Below are 21,095 nucleotides of genomic sequence, written 5' to 3' on the forward strand. Positions count from 1 at the left end.
TTCTTTCTTTCTTTCTTTCTTTCTTTCTTTCTTTTCTTTTCTTTCTTTCTTTCTTTCTTTCTTTCTTTCTTTCTTTCTTTCTTTCTTTTCTCTCTCTCTCTCTCTCTCTCTCTCTCTCTCTCTCTCTCTCTCTCTCTCTCTTTCTTTCTTTTCCTTTTTCCCCTTCCCTTCCCTTCCCTAGTCTCATCCTGTTGCCCAGGCTGGAGTGCAATGGCATGATCTTGACTCACTGCAACCTCCGCCTCCTGGGTTCAAGCGATTCTCCTGCCTCAGCCTCCTGAGTAGCTGAGATTACAGGCGAGCACCACCATGCCTGGCTAATTTATTTTTGTATTTTCAGTGGAGATGTGGTTTCACTATGTTGGCCAGGCTGGTCTCGAACTCATGACCTTGTGATCTGCCCTCCTTGACCTCCGAAAGTGCTAGGATTACAGGTGTGAGCCACCATGCCCAGCCTTCCTGCTGAGTTTCTTAGTATTATTGCCAGGTCGAAATTTAGGCATAGTAACATAAAACATGTTGTTCTGCATCTGGAGGCCAGAATATAATAAGCATTGTTAATTTAGTTAAAGGAAAAGGCTGCTGTTGAAGATTACACTTCTTGTGTATGTGTAGGAGATAACAGAATAATGTCTCTTTTCCAAGATGCATATGGTTTTCTTTTGCTTATATGCCAATTTTAATCAATGGAGGAATTAATAAGTTAAATTAAATAATTAACCATTTTATAATTTTAGTTGGATATTGGTTGACCAGTACTTATATGATGGTATAAAGTTCTAGAAACTGGATAACTTTAAAAATCTTTCCATATAATGCATTATATTCTGGGTCATAGTTTCCTATGTTATAACTACTAAACAAGATAGACCAATTTTATTTTCAAAATCAATCTTTGGGGTAACTTTTACTTAGAGCCCTGACCTAATAAATCATGTACGTGTTTATTTCTGACATGTATTTTGATAATCATTTAGATTAGTCTTATTTATGTTGATATGTATGATAAAATTTCTTTGGAAAATATGGTTTATTGAGTTTAAACCTCTTATCTCCATTTAGCTTTCCTAAATTTTAATTATATTTTTCTGTTCTATTGAAGGCATAGTACCAATTTTGTGTCAGGCATTTTATTCACTTTGTTTCAACTGTTCTTGAGACCCCTGAGGACTAGGACTATTGCAGTTATGAGTCTATAACTGAGGAAAGGAAGCTTATCTGGACAGGAAGATATTTACAAAGTGATATAAAGACACAATCTCTTTTCAAAAACAACGTTTTAAAGGTATAATTTCTATAAAATAAAGTTTCTGTACACATAAGCAGTGTATGTGACATTTGACAAATATATATATATACCCATATAACCATCACCCCAACCAAAAACAATAGAACATTTCTACTTTTCCAGAAAGCCTTCACTGGTTATTTGCTGTCTTTTTCCACAGCCCTGAAACTCTTATCTGATTAGTTTCATCTGTCCTAGAATTTCCTTTATATGAATCACCAACTATGTACTTTTTTCTGTCTGCCTTGTTTCACCCAGTCTACTGTCTGTAAACGTCATTCATGTTTTTGTGTCCATCAATATTTTGCTCCTTTTAATTACTAACATTTTCTGTTGTATGAATGTACCTCCATTTTTATTTTATTGGCCTGTTGATGACATTCAGACTGTTTCCAGTTTTAATTATTATGAATAAAGTTGCTATATACAAGTCATGTACAAGTTTTTTTATGGACATATGTTTTCATTTGTCATATTTATCTAGGAGTCAAATTCCTGAGTTGCATGAAAAAAATGTTCATTTAATTTTATAACAGAAAAATTATTTTCTAAATAAAGGCATGATCTTAGTCTGGTAATGTTTATTTACTTCTATCAACATATGTGATTGGTGAGTTAATTTTTTGGATAATGAATGATACCATAACTGATGCTTTTTCTTCCTACTTCTTCCTTTCTCCCTCTTTTTACATAATTAAAAAAATAAGGAGAAAAGTTGGCTTTACAGGGAAAGATTTTGTTTTTTTAAGTTTCTGGCCAAATTTGAGATTTTCTGTAAAATCTCTTCATAAGCATATAAAACAGAGTAAGTATATTTTGTTTAACTTTTAAAGCAGGGTATTATCCATTTGTTAGTTAATTGCTTAAAATTTATTATAATTATGGGTAAGACAGTGATACCAAAGGAAGAAAAGAAAAATTCCAGTTTATTCATTAAGTAAGAATGTGTCAATGCATTTTGAGTGAAAAAAGTCATTTTACACTCAAGATACAAAGATGAGCAAGATAATTTTTTAACCTCAGGAATGGCATAGTAAACAGTAAATGTATGTATATCATTAGATTTATACAGTCAGGCTGAATGTAGAAAGGGCTCTAAGAAAGTTATTAAAATTGTTTTTAAATTATGAGGAAGTAGAAACATTTCCATCTAACAGGAGTAGGGCAGTTTCACAGAGGAGTTGGAATTTGGACTGAGTTTTGAACAGAAGAGAATTTTGACAGGCAGATCAGGAAAAGAGCAGTGCAGGAGGAGGGAATGGTGGGCTGTGGAGCATGGGCGATGAGAAAGGCAGATTAAGTTAAAATAGGGTTGACAAATTGTGAGAACACAGGATTAAGGGACTGGAATTTAAGTTTAGATTTGCTTTGATAAAGAAAAATGTTACTTTGTGATGAGAGAAAATAAGCTAAAATTAAAATTTAGAAACATATCCACTCTGAGAGATTAAGAAAAGTAAAGATGGGGTCTGCTAACGTGTTATTGAAATGGACTGCAGAGTACAGCCATTGGCATTGATGAGTCCAGATGCTGTGAGAAAGATCATTACTACATTGACAATTCTAAGTAGCTGGAGAACTTTTAAACTTTCAAGTTCCATATTTTAGTAATTTTCAAATATGATTAATTTAGCCCACAAAAATACACCCCATCATTGATATAACCAACCATTATAATTATTTATTCGACTGGTGCACTTTGTCTCTAAATGACACATTTCTATGAAAAAAGATCAACTTCACTAGCTCCTCAGGCTTCTTGCTGTGACTTTTCATAAATGTCTGCATGAAAGTAAGCTATAACTTTGCTTCATTGTTGTTTGGATGACATTAATAATGGTTTTACTTACTGACTACAGGCATTGTAATCAAGATTCCATTTTAAAACTGTGTACTTGTAACTTATTGCAACATAGAGACCAAGACACCATATTCTTACTTCTGGAATCAATTTGTGGACATTGTTAACAGTATCTTCACAATTGCACTAGTCAAGCAGTCAGAGCTAAGCTTTCAGAGCAGATTAGGGGAAGCTTGTTAGCAATAAAATATAGTCAAAATATACCAGGCGTAATCATATTTTTATGTAGTGGAATTACCTCAGCACATAGTGACTCTAAATTAAATGAGTTTATAATTGAGGTTTGTGTGCAAGGGAAAAGAAAATTCGTCTGTTATGGAAACTCTATATATTTTTTACATTATAGCCAAAGTCTTAGTTACCTTTTGAAGGTATCTGTAGGTGCCATTAAATTCAGCTATCCTCTTCAGCTGTGGGTATAAGCATATGGCAAACCCAGGCAAAATTAGAAAATAAAAGGATGGTAAAGAAATGGAAGATAAAAAATTAATAAGAGAAGAGGCAAGCTAACTTTCTCATCCATTTTTTTCCCTCAGGTTATTAACAGAAATTATTTCCAACATAAATGTCCATAAATAGTTTTCAAAAACTAGAAAGAAATTGCATTTCTACTTTAAAAATAGCTTTCTATGGCTGAAGGTTTGCTTCAGTTGTTTTACTGTCACAACTCCCCAAAGCCACCTGGTTCTGCGATGTCGTATCAATTTGATACTTCAAACCAATGGTTTGTGCTCATTGGCTCCCTGGTGCAAACAGGGAGATAAATGTTACTTAAATAGCAGGTGAATGTAATTTTGCATTTTAGAAAATGTCTGCACGTTTATTAGAAAAGTGAATGCTGAAATCAGCAACAAAATGTAAAGTGAGCAACTGAGAAATACTACTTATGATAAGAGCTCACTTGTATTGTTTAACTGTGTAATCCTCTATCATATATATCTGTAATACTTGCTTCAAGTTCATTATAGCTCCTGGGCCCAGTACATCCTAGTCCAGTTCCAAGCATGTCTAATTTTAAAATAGCTATGCTCACTTCAAAAGAAGATTTTGCTACAGCTTTATTTTATGTTATAGGCTTTATTTATTTATTTATTTATTTATTTATTTATTTATTTATTTTGAGACAGAGGCTCACTCTGTCACCCAGGCTGGAGTGCAGTGGTGCAATCTCCGCTCACTGCAAGCTATGCCTCCTGGGTTCACGCCATTCTCCTGCCTCAGCCTCCCAAGTAGCTGGGACTACAGGTGCCTGCCCCCACGCTGGGCTAATTTTTTTTTTTTTTTGTACTCTTAGTAAAAACGGGGTTTCACCATTTTAGCCAGGATGGTTTTGATCCCCTGACCTCGTGATCCGCCCGCCTCGGCCTCCCAAAGTGCTGGGATTACAGGCATGAGCCACAGCGCCTGGCAGGCTTTACTTTTAAAGTTGTATCACCTATAGATAACAGAGACAGCTTTCATGGACACCTCAATTTAGAAGAGTCTTACGGGCAGTTTGTGAGATAAACGGTAAGTGTATGTGCTAATCAGATAATTCTTTTACTGGAGCCTTTAGGTGAAGATGCCAAATCTAAAACATCCTGATAATTAAACTGAGTTGATCATTATTGGGTTCATTATTATCAAATTTAATTATGCTTTATTTTGTGATGTTTAAAATGTGTTCTTAAATTCAGTAGAATATTAATATATCATACTTTTCCATTTTTTAAATCTTATTAAAATAACAAAATATTACTTATCCAAAAATGCTTTATACTTAATGTACATTACTGATTTAAAGTAAAAGAACGACTAAGACAATGAGCCAGACCTATTTATGAGTAGCCCTAATTGGAGCAGCTTATTGCTGGACCCTATTTAGTGGTAGAAATAAGATTGAGATGGCTGAATATTTCATCTAATTTGAAATACTTTGGTGTCACGTGGACCTTTTCCTGAATACCATGGCTATGTACTCGCTATTTGGCCAAATGCTGAAAATGAACATATATTTGCCTCTGCCAAAATGTTTTGTAAATGTTCACTCAGACATTGACATGAACAAGGCAGAAAGGTTAATGGAAAAAAAATGATTTTTCTTTAAAAAACATACGTACACATACACATTGCCTCTCTTGTAGTTTTAACCTGCTTTTAGATTAGTCCATGGTTGTCTTGGAAGAGGTGTTGGAGAACAGGGTGAGAGCTAAGGAAGTAATTCTACCCAAAGCGTTTCTGGTTCTCTTAGTATTTTGTGGAACAGCATGAGAGATGTCTTCCAGTTGTGTAGGATAAGCACAGCCCACTGAACGCTGCTTGCCAGCAGTTTACCACAAGCCAGTTATAATGTTAAAAACATCGGAACCTTTTCTTTTCTTCTATATTTGAATAATGATAAATGCCTTCATGCTGTGTGAACACTATTGAAGTGTGTTTCTCTGCAGGTAAACTTGGCAGTGTCTTGTATAACTACACTCGATGGGAGTATTACTTAAACAGTGTGAAATACATTGTCTGATAAAAATTGTATCACAATTTGGAATGATGTTTATGCAAGTGGATAGTCTGCCAGTTATTTTATAGTCTGAAAAATGAACCTCTAAGGCTACAATATAAAATCCAAGTCTTTATAGTTGGATATTTGTAGTGAAAACAACTGTGGGGGGATAATATAAGCTTAATCATTTGGTGATTAGTCTACCAACTATTTATGATGAGAGATAACCTATCTGTTCTTTATTTCTAAAATAAGATGTATAATACAACTAATTAGTCACTATTTTAAAAGGAATTTAAATATGGTTTTCATTGAAATTCAAATATTGAATTGCATGTGTACCTAATGCCTAATTATTTACATGTCGGCTAATGTTATCTATTATTTAACTGCTGTGCTGTTCTTAATTGCTGCTAGTTCATCTCCGCCCATCTCCTTTGGTGATGATAGTCCTGAATTTCACGGCAATTTTCAATAGCAGTTCAATGGTCCTAAGTGAGTAGCATAGTAGCCAGGTGAAAAAAAAAAAAAAAACCTATTTGACTAATTGGGATATGGGAATTGAGGCCCAAACTTTTAGTCCTTGTTAAAGTTTTTAAAACTTCAATTATCTTGATTCATATTCCCATTTGTTGGGTCAGTAGGCACTCCAAAAAAATATAATAATCAGAGAGAACACTAACTGTAGGTACTAGTTTTAGCAATGGAAATAACTGGTATTAAAATCACTGAGCTTCTGTTACGTGAATACCTGAGTGTTACGTGGCTACTTCTTAAATGGAGTATGCAGTGCTCTTATAATTGGGCATTTCAATTGAACATTGCTTCAGTAAAGTAACTGGCATTTCAAGTCTTCCTTCTCTAGTGATTGCTTTATCTTTATTCAATGATTGCTTTATCTTTATTCAGTGATTGCTTTTTAAAGTTAGAATCTGGTGGCATAGTGCTCCATGGTTCTTTCCTATGGAGTGGTGTTTCTCAAATAGGGTCGATGTGGAGAAGCCAGGAGACATCCTACAACTTTGAGAAGCATTTGATGTTGGCAGCAGTGGCTGTGAGGTTAGTGCATGAACTTAGGGCTGGAGGTGAATCTTAACCTTCGATTCAGCATCTTTCCCATCTGAACGTTCAAGTCAAATTGGAAACCTGTTGGCCCTCCAGCTGGATCTTTCCACTGTTTTAATTGGAATGGATTGGATAAGTTATAAGCCAGATGGTAAGACTGGATCTGATGGGATGGGGTTTGGTGAAGTGGAAACTTTTAAGCATTAGGTTTGAGATAGCTAGGGAGTGTTGACCTCTCTTTCCCCCTGACGTTATCCTCACATTTGTTTTTATTCCACCAGATCTACCTTGGTCCACCTGATTCTTGTTTTCACTTTTTTCTTTCATTCTCTTTGTGCTGGCTTTCTTTCCTTTTTTAAAAATCCCATAGTATCTCGTCATCTCTTCTTGTCCTACCATTCTACAAATAGAACATGAAATTGAAGCCCCTCTTAAAAAAAAAAACAATTATAGAAATAATATATGTTTACTCTGTGCTTACCACAATTAGAAACTATATATAAGCAAAAAAGAGAACTTGCCCATCAATCCACGTGCAACACCGGTTGAATACCTTGAAGATTTGTAATAGTATATAGAGAAGAACATTCATTTTCTTAACTATTTAAAAGTGTGTTCCACATTCTCAATTAAAAGTCATTTTATCTTTTACTTTTCTTTTATTCCTTTTAAGCAGCAAAGGAATTAAATTTCCTTTGTTTTATATATGGCCTATTAACCTCAATGGAGAAAGAGGCTCCCCTTGCTTGCTTCAGGACTTACATATTATTATAATTAGTCCTTAGGTCAATGAAATGAGAAGAGCTTCACATCAGCCCTACTTCTTTCCCATGGAATTTTAATTTCTCCACAACCACTTTACTGAATGTGTATAATTTTAAGAATTATTTCATTTTCTTACAGCTTTTTCTCTGTATTTTATATTCTCACCCTATTATCTGTCCTTTTTCTTTTTTCTTTTTTCTTTTCTTTCTTTCTTTTTTTTTTTTTTTGAGACAGGCTCTTACTCTGTTGCCCAGGCTGAAGTGCAGTGGCAGGATCATGGCTCACTGAACCCTTGACATCTCAGTTTCAAGCGGTCCTCCCAATTCAGCCTCCCCACTAGCTGGGACTACAGGCTCTTGCCACCACACCTGGCTAATTTTTCTTTTTTTTTTTTTTTAAAGATGGTATTTTGCCATGTTGCTCAGACTGAACTCCTGGGCTCAAACAATCCTCCCCTGTTGGCCTCCCAAAGTGCTAGGATTATAGGCATGAGCCACTGAGCCTGGCTTTTATATTCTTAATATTTCTTGTTTCTTCTATTTATTTTCTTTACTTTAAACTCATTGTCATAAAGTGGTATGGGTTAATCAAGAGTGATGGAAAGATTAGCTCTGTTTTTTTGTGTGTGAGTGAAAGATTTAGAAGTAAGAAAATATAATTATTTTTCTTCCCAAAGTGATACTTACCAAAACACTGGTAACATTACTTTAAATTTCCTAAATTTGTAATTCAATTTAGTAAAGTAGGACTTCTGAAATGGATTTTAGATATATTGGGGAAAAAAATTCAGGATCTAAGGTAAACTTTTAGGATGTATATATATTTGCATGGCAGTCTTGGTTGTGTTTATCTGAAAATTGAATACATTTTATCATAAAATCTACATAATTCTAAACAATCTTAAGTGAAATTAGAATTAATATAAAGAAATAAACAAATATTGGAAGTTAGAATTTGCAGATTTATTAGGTGTTAAACTGAATTTTTCATCTTCTACTCCTATCCTCCCATATATACTACATAGAAAATTGTCACCCAACCTATTGTAGAACTAGAAACCTAGTAGTCTTCCTCATCTTCATTTTCTTCATTATCTCCACTACACTAAACATTCCCTTGTAACAAATAAAATATTCACAGCATTGTGCAAAAAAAGTACATTTTAAATTTCTAGTATAAAATTTGATTTGTGACTCTGAGCCCCCAGTTTCCTTAGGGCAAACAATATGGTTGCTTTCAATTAATTTTAGTCCAATCCAGTAATTTTTCAGTTACTTTTCCATTTAAAACAAGTAGTTCGAGGTTCAGCCTTCTGATCATTTTCTTTTATTTTTTTTATTTTTTGAGACGGAGTCTTGCTCTGCCACCCAGGCTGGAGTGCAGTGGACGGATCTCAGCTCACTGCAAGCTCCGCCTCCCGGGTTTACGCCATTCTCCTGCCTCAGCCTCCCGAGTAGCTGGGACTACAGGCGCCCGCCCCGTCGCCCGGCTAGTTTTTTGTATTTTAAGTAGAGACAGGGTTTCACCGTATTAGCCAGGATGGTCTCGATCTCCTGACCTCGTGATCCGCCCGTCTCGGCCTCCCAAAGTGCTGGGATTACAGGCTTGAGCCACCGCGCCCAGCCTGATCATTTTCTTGATATGGAATCTGGGAGCAGCAGGGAACATAAGTAATGTCACGGTGTCAGGATTGGGAGGTGTGCATTTTGGATCCTGATTAAATGCATCAACATAGGTAATATATTGTGATTGTTTCAAATAGTGAAGATCAGAAATCCTTCCTGGCACAAATTCAGTTCCCCACAGTAACCTCAAAATTGACTTCAAACCTACATTCTATCTGACCCATGGTGTTTCTCCTCTTCCGTCACTTTTCACTGTGTTCTGCTGATCTCCAGCAAATGAATGCGCTCCCATTCTGTTTCCTCAATGATGGGCCCATAAAAATGCTGGAAGTTTTCTTCTATTTCCCTCTTTGAGAATCATGAGGCACTCATTGGGATTGTGGTTCTGGGGTTATTTCCCTCTTTGTGCGTATTTATGTATGAGCCATATACAATCAACTGTTCTGTCAATATCAAGAGGTGGCAATTTTAAGTGTTCTATGTTTTAAACTTTAATGTATAACTTATGTCAGTCAATCGTGATAATACCACTATTCTCACTAGTCATCATCATCATCATTATCATCATTGTCATCATCATCATATAACAATTACATAATGGTTAATATTGGCCACAAATCAATCCTATTTCCTTAAAATCTATTAGATGAGCCTTATAAAACTGCCCTTTTTCTAGGTTCAAATGGTGAGTAGAAGTAATTTCATATGGTTCAACTTATTATTACTTCAATTTCCTTACAGGCTTACAACCATCACAGTGATTCAGGCCACCATCATCTCACCACTAGAAATCATCACTGTGGCCTTCTGATGGATATTCTTGCTTCCAATTTAGCCCTCCCCCATTTGTTTGTTATACTTCAGCTAGACTAAGCTTTATAAAACACAATAGTATTGAGCAATTCCTCCCTCTAAAATGCTGTCATGGCATCTGATTGACCTTAGTATAGAATCCAAGCTCTGCTAATGTGATTTATAAGTCATGTAGCCGTACATCCCAGTTAGTCTCTGACAGCCCTGGTTTACAACTGCTGCCCCAGCCTAATTAATAGTGGTGCTCCCTTTATTCTCAGAAGTGGACTGGTTTGGATGATGAATTACATGACCACCTTATTTATAAGGTACTTCACGCTCTGGCCTCTGCAATTCTCTCCAGCCTCATCTCGCACCACTTTTTAAATCATAAAAATGAGCTGTATCCATTCTGAATTCCTTTGGATTTATGGGATATATCACTGTCTCTTTCAGTTCAGAGCCTGTGCCCATCATGCTGCCACTGCCTAAAACATCTCTCTGTTAACCTGACTAATGCATGCCAATTTTCATGCTCCTTTTTCCTTTTTTCTTTTCTTTTCTTTTTTCTTTTTTTTTTTTTTTTTTTTTGATAGAGTCTTGCTCTGTCCCCAGGCTGGAGTACAGTGCTGTGATCTCAGCTCACTGCAATCTCCACCTCCCGGGTTCAAGTGATTCTCCTGCCTCAGCCTCCAGAGCAGCTGGGACTACAGGCGTGTGCTACCACGCCCAGCTAATTTTTGTATTTTTAGTACAGACGGGATTTCACCATGTTGGCTATGTTGGTCTTGATCTCCCGACGTCGCAATTCGCCTGCCTTGGGCTCCCAAAGTGCTGGGATTACGGGCGTGAGCCACCGTGCCCAGCCCTCATGCTCCATTTTTATAGTTTCTCCAAGAAGCACTTTCTGACCTCTAGAGTAGTTTGAATTTTTCTATTTTCTGTACCCATATTGGCTCTATTCTTCCCCTAATCAAACCCTTTTCCCAATTAACCATGTTTATATCCTAGTTTATGTGCTTCCTTTTACCTTGAACCATTGTTTCTCTGGGGCCTTATAAGTATTTGTTATATAGATATTACATATATATATATAATATGCATATATATGCACACATATATGAGTGTATGTGTGTGCACATGTTGAACAAATTAATGAGACAAAATATAACTTTAAGGTTGTTTTTGGACTTTGACATCTGGTCTTGACTTTTTATGCTGAGAAAGGGATGTTGAGAGTATGAAGCACTATAATAAGAGAGAAGAAGAGAAGGAGAGACCAGAAAAGGGCCGATGATTGAATATCAAGAAAGGAACATATAGAAAAGAACTGAGAGGCTTTGAACTGACAATTTGGATGGGCAACTACATTCCATTTCTGATCATCGATCCTGTCTTTGCACGGTTGCTTGCACTTATCTTAGCAGTGGCACTTAAAAAGCCGGAAACACATATCTTGCCTGCAATGTACAAACTTACCAGAACATCTTATATAGTAACAGAATTTTCAGTATAAGTATAGATAGTAATTATGTTTGAATTTGAGTATTTGACTAAGATTATCTCTCCTTTTTTAAAAGTTGGTAAGTTATGTTAAACAAAAACAAAACAATTTCTAAAACGATGACTGAAAGTAAGGATTGTTTAAATCCGTTTTATAAAATTTACTTCCAGAAGATAAAAGTGGGAAGCTGAAGTGGCATATCATTTCTAAGCTATTTTTGTAGGTCGAATTGCATCCTTCAAAAAGAAATGTTGAAGTCTTAACCTCAGTTACCTATGAATGTGACCTTATTTGCAAATAGGGTCTTTGTAAATGTGATTAAGTTAAGGTGATGTCATACTGGTTTAGGGTGGACCCTGATCCAATATGGCTGATATCCTCATAGAAGAGGGGAGGAGATACAGAAACACAGGGAGAAAGTTGTGTAAAGATGGAGGTAGAGATGCAAGTGGTGCATCCACAAACCAAGCAATGCCAAGGAAAGAAGCATGGACATTTTTTCTTACTGTGTCTAGAAGGAACCAACTAGGCTGACATTTTGGTTTCGGACTTATAGCCTCCTGAACTGTGAAATGAATGTCTATTGTTTTAAGCCACCTAGTTTGTGGTAATTTAATATGGCAGTCCTAGAAAACTAAGATAGCAAAATTAGGAAACAAATATAGCTATACTAGGAAACAAATATAACTATTTTGAAAGGGGAAAATATATTCAATATATTTAGTACAGAAAGGATGAAGATATAGATAGTAGAACGATCAGAGGAATAATAATTTTTTCCCACTGTTCTCAATATCACTGCTAATTCCTATAAGAACACAATTACTCAATCACTAATCTGCTGTAGTAGTCTGATCAATGCTAAGCCATACAGCAAGAATGAATAAACCCCCAAATCTTAAAAGCTTGGCATTACAGAGGTTTATTTCTCAATGATGCAATGTCAAATACAGGTCCATCTGGTGACTCAGGGTCCCAGTTGTCCTCTTCCTGTGATGTTTCCAACTCAGGAAATGGCTTTTATGGTTACTATGGCAGAGATAGAGAGTAATGGGGAGCTGGCACCTAGGTCTTCAGTGCTTCAGCTAGGAAGTCATAGTCATGACTCCACTCCACATTTTTACAATCTGAGAATAGTCAAATGCCCCTCTTAACTGCAAGGGACTGAGAAGTGTAGGGAACACAAGAATATTTTTTGAGAGCTATTATCTCTGCTTACATATAATGGCAGAAGAAAATATGCTCCAAAATTTATTAAAATCATACTATGCTCTCAGAGATTCTAGATACTCCCTTAATTTGATTTTTTATCCCAGTTACAGTTTTACATGCTTCTTTTATATACATATATATACACACACACATATATATGTATTTATGTGTGTATGTATACATAGCTGTTACACAAGTCTTTCCATTAACGTGGTGTTATATTTGTCTTTACCAGAACTACTAACTACTGACAACATGAAACTCTTCTCCACCCAAAATCATTCCTATTTAAACATTTATTAGTGTTCAATTCTAATACCATTGAACTGCTCATAAAGGAGAAAGAGGAAGAGAAGAAGAAGGAGGAGGAGGAGAAGTTTCCTGTTACGTTTTTAAAGTAAAGAAAATATCTGCCATTTTGATTATTTTGAGTATCAATTAAATTATCAGTTAATAATTCAAGAAAATATATCCTAGGAAAAAAATTCCCCTATATAATAAACTAAAGCTTTTAAAATATCCTTCTTAATCCCTCATATGAAAAATTTATACTCCCCCTCTTAGATATTAGTAAGAGCCCATCATCCCCGCTGGCTTTGCAGGTCCAGCTCATGCAGATGGATTATTTCCCAGCATGTGGATGCTCTATTTGACTCCACTGTAGGCCAGCCATCCCTTCTCATCAATCATGTTGCAATTATTTTTACCCAATTACATATTCTTTTGGAGAAGAGAATTATTTAACCAGAAATAACATCAACAAGCCTTTTACAGAATATACATGCTTAAGTTTCACACCATATTGTTGAGATATTTTGAGTGTTTAAAAAATAGTATGTGAATATATTTTGGTTGTAAAAAATTCAAATGAAACTTTATACCCATTAGGATGGTTGCCATAATTTTAAAAATGAAAGGTAGAAATTGGTGAGGATGTGAAGGAATTAGAAGCCTTATGCATTGTTGATGGGAATATAAAATGGTGTGACAACTATGGAAAACAGTATGGAGGGTCCTCAAAACATTACAAATAGAATTACAATAGGATCCAACAATTCTACTTCTGGGAATATGCCCCAAATAATTAAAAGCAGGGTCCTGAAAAGATGTTTGTACATCTCTGTCATAATAGTATTATTTACAATAGCCAAAAGGTGGGAACAACCTGGCTGTTGACAGATAAACAGTTAAATAAAATGTTGTACATGTATACGATGGAATATTATTCCATCTGTAAAAGAGAGGAAATTCTGACACATGCTACCATATAAATGGACATTGAGGACATTCTGCTAAGTGAAATATACCAGTTACAAAAAGACAAATACTGTTATGATTCTACTTACCTAGAGTCGTCAGATTCATAGAGACAGAAAGTATAATGGTGATTACCAGGGGCTGCAGGGAGAGAGGAATCGGGAGTTATTATTTAATGAGTACCAAATTTCAGTTTTGCAAGATGAAAAGCATTCTGGATGTGAATGGTGTTGATGGTTGCACAACAATGTGAAGGTACTAATACTACTGAACTGTACACTTAAAAATGGTTACAATGATGAATTTTATGTTATGTGCATTTTACCACACTTTAAAATAATTCAGAAACAACATCCTCACTCCCAGCGCTCTATACAGAGAAAATCAATGCCTTTATTCTTTAGTTATGCATTTACATAGACACAAATTCTCATATAGCATTATATGGTTTATTCTTTGATTCATTTTGTTTATCACATAAATGTCATCTTAATGCGTATCTTGTTCTGCACGTTCAACAGTGTCTCAGTGTTGCTATGAGAAATGGAACAGGGAAACTTCCTGGGCCTAAACTGAATAGGCCATTTTATTCTCTACCACATTCTTTGTCGTTCTATCTCCGTTGGACTGGGATTCTCCATTGGTCCTTCACCAATGAGTCATTCTGACAGAATATTTCACCAGATCTAGGATTTCTACATAGTACTTCTTTTTTTTTTTTTTTTTTTTTTTTGAGACGGAGTCCCGCTCTGTCGGGCCCATTCTGGAGTGCAGTGGCGCCCAATCGTCGGCTCACTGCAAGCTCCGCTCCTGGGTTGCACGCCATTCTCCCTTGCCTCAGCCTTCGCCGAAGTTAGCTGGGGACTTACAGACGGCCCGCCAACCGTCGCGCCGGGCTAGATTTTTTCGTATTTTCAGAGGGGAGACGGGGGGTTCACCGTCACGTTAGCCAGGATTGGGTCTCGACTCAGCTCTGACCTCGTGATCCGGCCCGTCTTTGGCCTCCCCAAAGTGCTGGGATTACAGGCGTGAGCCACTGTGCCCGGCCTCTACATAGTACTTCTAACATTTCAATATTTCTTTGCCTAAAATTTTCTGTTCTATTTGAAAATTGTGTGCCGTTTTTTTTCTTTTTCCTTTTTGTCACCTACATGGGGGGGTAGAGTGTTGGCCTTCAAAGGTGAAATTGCATCTTTCCACAACTCTCAGTTTTCTTAGTTTTGAGTCTGTTCTTAACTTATTTTAAAAAGCTCTTTGGTCATGGTGGCAATAGAGGTTACAGTATGAATACCAATTCCTCTCGTTTAGGCCTCTGTTCTTTAGATATGGTCATTTTACTGCTTCAAGGATCAGAACGTATCATATCCCAAAGTATAATCCCCAGACGTAACTCAGATATGTATAATTCTTTAATAATAATGTGATTTGTTCTCAATATTTAAAGTGAACCCAAGATGAAGAGTTGGAAAGAAAATTTTTAAAACTCTAATGCTTTAATAGGCTCTCAAACTGGTGACAGCTCAAATCTTCTGTTTCTTTTGTCAACATATAAAAATCCAGAATAACAGTTAAATATTCCATAGCTAACTATTATTTAATACTAATATTACGTCTTGGTTAATGGAAGACACCATAGACCAAATTTGAATATTTATGCTCCTTTTTAATATTGATAATCCTCTTTCTGAGATAAATTCAGGAAATCCAACCTTTCTCCTCAGCCCTTTTGAAATAAAGACCACTTTTCCAATTAGGAATATCTAATGAAGTGTTAAAGCTCAGAGTTGAAAAGATGCTTTAGTATTCATCAGATACAATGCTGTAGTATTATTGGTAAGATTGTGAAACAAATTCCAGTACACTTCAGCTCTGCTGACAAAGATGAAATAGAGAATAAAGGAGGTATGCACTGACTCTTATTAAGGTTGACATCCAGTTTGAATATGTTCATCCTCTAAGGTATGGTTTTAGGTATAAACCATCGAGCAAGCACAAAATAGCGAAGCTGAGAGCTGCAGGACAAAAAGATCTGGTGGATTCTAAAGGACTGAGAATGACCGATGGCTACTGAAATGAAGTGTGACATGGTATCCATAGCTGATATTTGTCTTTAACTGATAAAATGGCTAAAACATTTCCTGGTCAACACACCACTCTTTCTCCTCTCTTCTCATTCCTCTAGAACAGTGGCCTTCAACCTCTTTTCTTGATAAGTAATGCAATTAAATTGGATAATATCTCTCTTTCTAACACATTCACACATAATAAAAATGTCATGAGATGTCTTAAAGAAATACTTAGACATTTTACATTCAGTGGACTCCAATATTTCTATTTTATATTCTTTTTAAAATACTGATTTTGACCTATTAAACGGACTTCAAGGTTCACTAATAAATAATAATAGCAATTTGAAAACTACTCATCATAATGTTTCACCTTATATATTTGACTTCATTAGAATAATTGAATGTATGTTTATTGTGTAATTCAGGAGTCCCCCACCCCTGGGCCACAGACTGGTACTGGGGATTGGGGACCCGTGCATTCCACCAGTCAGTGGCCTGTTAGGAACTGGGCTGCACAGTAGGAAGTGAGTGGTGGGTGGGTGAGTGAGTGAAGCTTCGTCTGTATTTACAGCCACTCCCCATCACTGGCATTACCACCTGAGCTCTGCCTCCTGTCAGATCAGCAGTGGCATTAGATTCTCATAGGAGTGCAAACCCTATTGTGAACTGCATCAGTAAGGGATCTAGGTTGCATGCTTCTTATGAGGATCTAATGTCTGATGATCTGTCACTGTTTCTCATTATCCCTAGATGGGACCATCTAGGTGCAGGAAAACAAGCTCAGGGCTCACCCTGATTCCATGTTATGGTGAGTTGTGTAATTATTTCATTATATATTGCAGTGTAATGATAATAGACACGAAGTGCACAATAAATATAATGCACTTGAATCATCCCAAAACCACCCCCAACCCTGGTCTCTGGAAAAATATGTCTTCCACAAAACTGGACCCTGGTGTCCAAAAGGCTGGGAACCACTGGTATAATGAATTAGTTCAAATTTACCTGCATAGATAGTAAAAAAACCAATACATTTGCAAGCTGGAAACTTTGTTCAAAGACTGTACTTGAAAACCTTCATAAAGGATTTCATTCATTAATTCTTTACTAAAAATTCATGTCTGTGCATGTTAAGGCAAAGAGAATAGAAACCTCTCTTTAAAAATTGCAAAACTCTTATAATGCCTTTCAGAAGATCATCTTTAAGTATGTGCTTCTTAATTGTTCCGCTGGAAGTCAAGTTTTCACTTGTATTTTTACATGGTGAACTTCTAGGAATGAGATATAAAAACTGTAGGATATGTTAACATAAGACTCCTGAAAGATTCAAAATTCACAGCTATCACCAATTTCATCCTTAAAGTGTAGTGTTCCTTCTTCCTGAAGAACTTTTCAAATTCTTACCTGAATTATATTTATTAGTAGTAGTTTGTTTTTTTTCCCCAGAAATGTGAAGCCAGTAAAATTAGATCAACATTCTTTCTATTGACTCAAGAATACGAGAAGGTCAATCTAATGATATGAAATTTGCAGTCTCATCTGGGCCCATAGATTTAAATATTACTTCTATGTTAGTGACTTCGAAATCCTTATTTCCATATTTGACCCCTTCTGTGAGTAAGCTCCATCTCTAACTTTCTATCGCCTTTGGATATCCTTACTTGCACATTCCTTCCAGAACTTACAACTTAACATGGCTTAAACTTAACAGCTAAACATTCTCCCTCTGAAGTATCCCATTCTTTCCACAGTCTTCACCCACCTCCATTAAGTTATTTTCCTCCTATTTCCAAATTTCTGCTGAGGGTCCCATTAGTCTTGTAGGTATAAACCATTAGATTCCTACTAGACCCCTATCTTTCTTCCCATTATATCAATGAGAAAAGTCTTGATTTTATTTCTTTTTTTGTCACGATTTTTATTAATAGGAAATAAACACTTATTCCAGTTTCAAAGTTGTTATACTGGAAGTTGCTAATTTAAAAAAAATGAATTTTAAATAATCACTTAATCATCATGCTTTGACTAAGACAATGAAATGTGGCTTAAAAAAATATTCAGCATCATTTGCTCATAGGTCTTTCAGAATTTGTTCTTAAAGTTTCTGGAACTTTCGTGTCTGTAAAGTACAGGAAATACTGAGCTACATTGGAAAGCCTCTCTGGGACAGGCAATGGGGAGTTAAGCAGTCATCATAAAGGAATCAATGTACATTCAGCACAGTGACTTGGACTGCACAAGAATCCCTTCCCCTCTGCAGTAGCTCAAGAGAGACATGTTTCTAAGCACAGAGGTATGAGGAGTCTCAGACTGTTTTTTGCTGTTAGAATTGGTCTCCCCATCTAGTAACAGTAAATCTCTGACATGGATACTATTGGCCCTTAATGTTCTGTGATTTTAGGAAATAGTTTGGATTTAGTTTAATTTATTCAGAAATCAAACATGTTTAATTAGGTTCACTACTCTGGCAGAGTAAGTGTATGCTGGTTTAGTATCTTTATAATATATATATAATGTGTAGGTAAATCATAGTCTTAAATCATACTTAGAATACTATATTATTTAAACTAATATCTATTTTAACAAAATGTTTATAACTAAAAACAGCTGATGAAACTAAATCCGAAGGTATGCCAAAGAGGACTCAGCTCTGTGTTGCTTAAAGAACTTTAAAAAAGCATGTGCCCATAAAGTCATTCAAGGAGAGGGAAGGAGGTCCCCTTCTCCTTATTCTTACTATAGAATTCCTATTGGGGCTGGGCCAGAAATGAGCACTTCTAAGTATTTCAGAGAAGTCCAAAGTGTTAAAAAAAAGGCTTCCATACAAAAGAACGTCTTTCTGAATCAGTGAATAGTAATGCTCATCAGAATTTTCTAATAACACAAAAACAAAGCCAAGTCCACACATTCGATCAGTTGTCAAAGTAATGGGAGGTGGATTATGTCAACCTTAGTCAGAGCTCCTGCTGGCTTCTTCCTATACACTGTTCACCAATTTGAGTAAAGTGGACTTTGTGAGAGAATAGTGTTTGATGGCCAGGACTTCTTTTGGGCATTCTTCCTAAGTGGAATACACAACAGATAAGGGAGTAGAGGAGGTAATACAGGGAAGCTACTCATTCCAGCTCAGAGGGAGTTGATGAAGCCCATATATGCATTCAAGGAGCCAATGACATCCTCTATCTGTGGGTAGTGGCTTATGTGGTGGTCATCCAGAATCAACATTGTGGACCACGGCAGCGTTTTCCCGTACAGCTCCAAAAACTCTGGATAGAGATTTACAGGATCCAATGGCCCATAGATAAAATGAATAGGGATAGTTACAGAGGCAAGAGCTCCCACACAGCACCTTCTGAACTTCTTCCTCTGATTGATGTACTGTAAGAGACCATCAATGGCTAACTTCCCGTCATTGTTGCGGATCCCTGCCCACATGTCCCACAGCTCACTCTCAGAGGGCCAAGTATACAGCCCAAAGACTGTGGTGAGACCTCGAGAGAATACAAAGAAGTTCATCAGTTGTGTGAGGATGGGTGATAGCACACCTCCATCTTTGAGTAGCTTTTGAAGAAGGAGAGGACGGTGAGTCTCAGGGAAGATACCTCCATTTGACAGACAGACTCTATATGGTGTGCCGATCAGATGGATTCTGCTTGTACCTGTAGAGAAGCTCCTGAGCAACAATTATCTCCACAGTCATGAGACTTGATCCTGAGGTTCTGGAGCCCCAGATGCCGCAAAAGTGCTTCCACGATGCTGACCTGCTCAAATATGGAGTTGTGATGTGGTCTCGGTTTGTCACTGAAGCCAACGCCTAAGAAATCAAGGGCACTCACTCGATGAAACCTCAAGGTCAGACCTTCCCAAATCTTGTACCAATCGTAGCTGGATGTTGGAAAAAGTGTAAAACCACAACTATCTCCCGACTTCCATCCACACCCACAGAGTCTTGGTAGAAGATACGCAGTCCCTTGTAAGTGAAAAACTTGCCTGAAGACTTCCATGAGTGAGGATCAGGTGAGAGCTGAGGGGGCGGGATGTGCGAGTACCAGCAGCAAGCAGAAGCACCGCCCACAGCCCCACCCGGACCCACCTGGACCCACCACTCCCTCATCCTGCGGAGGCGATCTCTGCGCACGGCTGCGATATCCCAAGCTGCCCGCTGCAGCGTTGCGCAGCAGGGCTGGCCGGTAGCGGGGGCGCAGTCAGCAGCCCACAGTCCGCACAGGGCGGCGCCGCGCCGGGCAGCTGTAGCCACTCTGGCGTGCACGGCGGCACTGCATTTGCTAGGCGCGACTGCCGCAAGGGAAGTGCCCGGGTGTGCTGGTTGCCGCGGCCTCTATTTCTAAACTATTTCTTTTATTTTCTTATTTCTTTTAATTCCTACTGCTTACACCCTCATTGACTATTGCAACCGCCTCTTGAGGGGATTGAAATATTCACAGATATTCCAGTTACTCTCCTTTTGGGCATATAGTAGGATTACATTTGCTCACCCCTGAAATTAGGCATAGACACAGTCAATGAAATGTGAACGGAACTGACATGCGTTACTCCTAGACTGAGTACGCGTTTTACAAGCCAGTGCATAATTCACCATGCTATAGAGACAGATGATCTTCCAGATGGATGCCTGAGTGTAGTACAGCTCAGTTCCCCCCACCCTTCACACATGGGCCCAAAATGTACACGGAGCAGCAGCAAGAAATACATGTCCTTGCTATCTTTGTTAGTTTAATCCACAGAGACTTTGGAGTCCGCAGTTATCCAGTATCCTAGCCTGTCCTGACTGATATGATCCCTTAACTGATTTCTCAATTCACAGTCTCTTCTCCTTCCGATTATTCTACATCACTATCATATTAATCTTCCTGAAATAGAAGTCTAATTACATAAATTCCTTATGAAAATCTTTCAATATTTCCCTGTTATCTTCACTGGCTTTCACATCACAGAGTGCATCTCAACTTCCTTTTAAAACGCCCACTGTTTCTCTACATGTACACACACACTTTCTGACGCCTTCGCTTTTCTGTTCCTGTGATTCTAGGATGCTCTCTGCTAGTGCTGTCGGTTTAAGTGCTACCTATTCTTAAGTAACAGTTCAAATGCCAGTATCTCTATGAGGCCTTTTCTGGATCTCTGGGAAAAAAAAGGGGGCGGGGGGGGGGGGGGGGG

At 37.2% G+C, this 21,095-nt stretch overlaps 1 protein-coding gene and 1 pseudogene across 1 annotated transcript in view; one reads left to right on the plus strand and one right to left on the minus strand.

Annotated features, from left to right (window-relative positions):
- LAMA2 (laminin subunit alpha 2) overlaps positions 1-21,095 on the plus strand; it is a 640,343-nt gene that overhangs the window by 21,816 nt on the left and 597,432 nt on the right. The gene's annotated exons all lie outside the window — the stretch shown is intronic.
- Positions 19,044-21,095, minus strand: part of LOC108534123 (mesoderm-specific transcript homolog protein-like) — a 95,636-nt pseudogene continuing 93,584 nt past the window's right edge.

The sequence above is a fragment of the Rhinopithecus bieti genome, unplaced genomic scaffold, assembly GCF_001698545.2.
Source record: "Rhinopithecus bieti isolate Rb0 unplaced genomic scaffold, ASM169854v2 scaffold_19, whole genome shotgun sequence".
NCBI classification, from domain to species: Eukaryota; Metazoa; Chordata; class Mammalia; order Primates; family Cercopithecidae; genus Rhinopithecus; species Rhinopithecus bieti.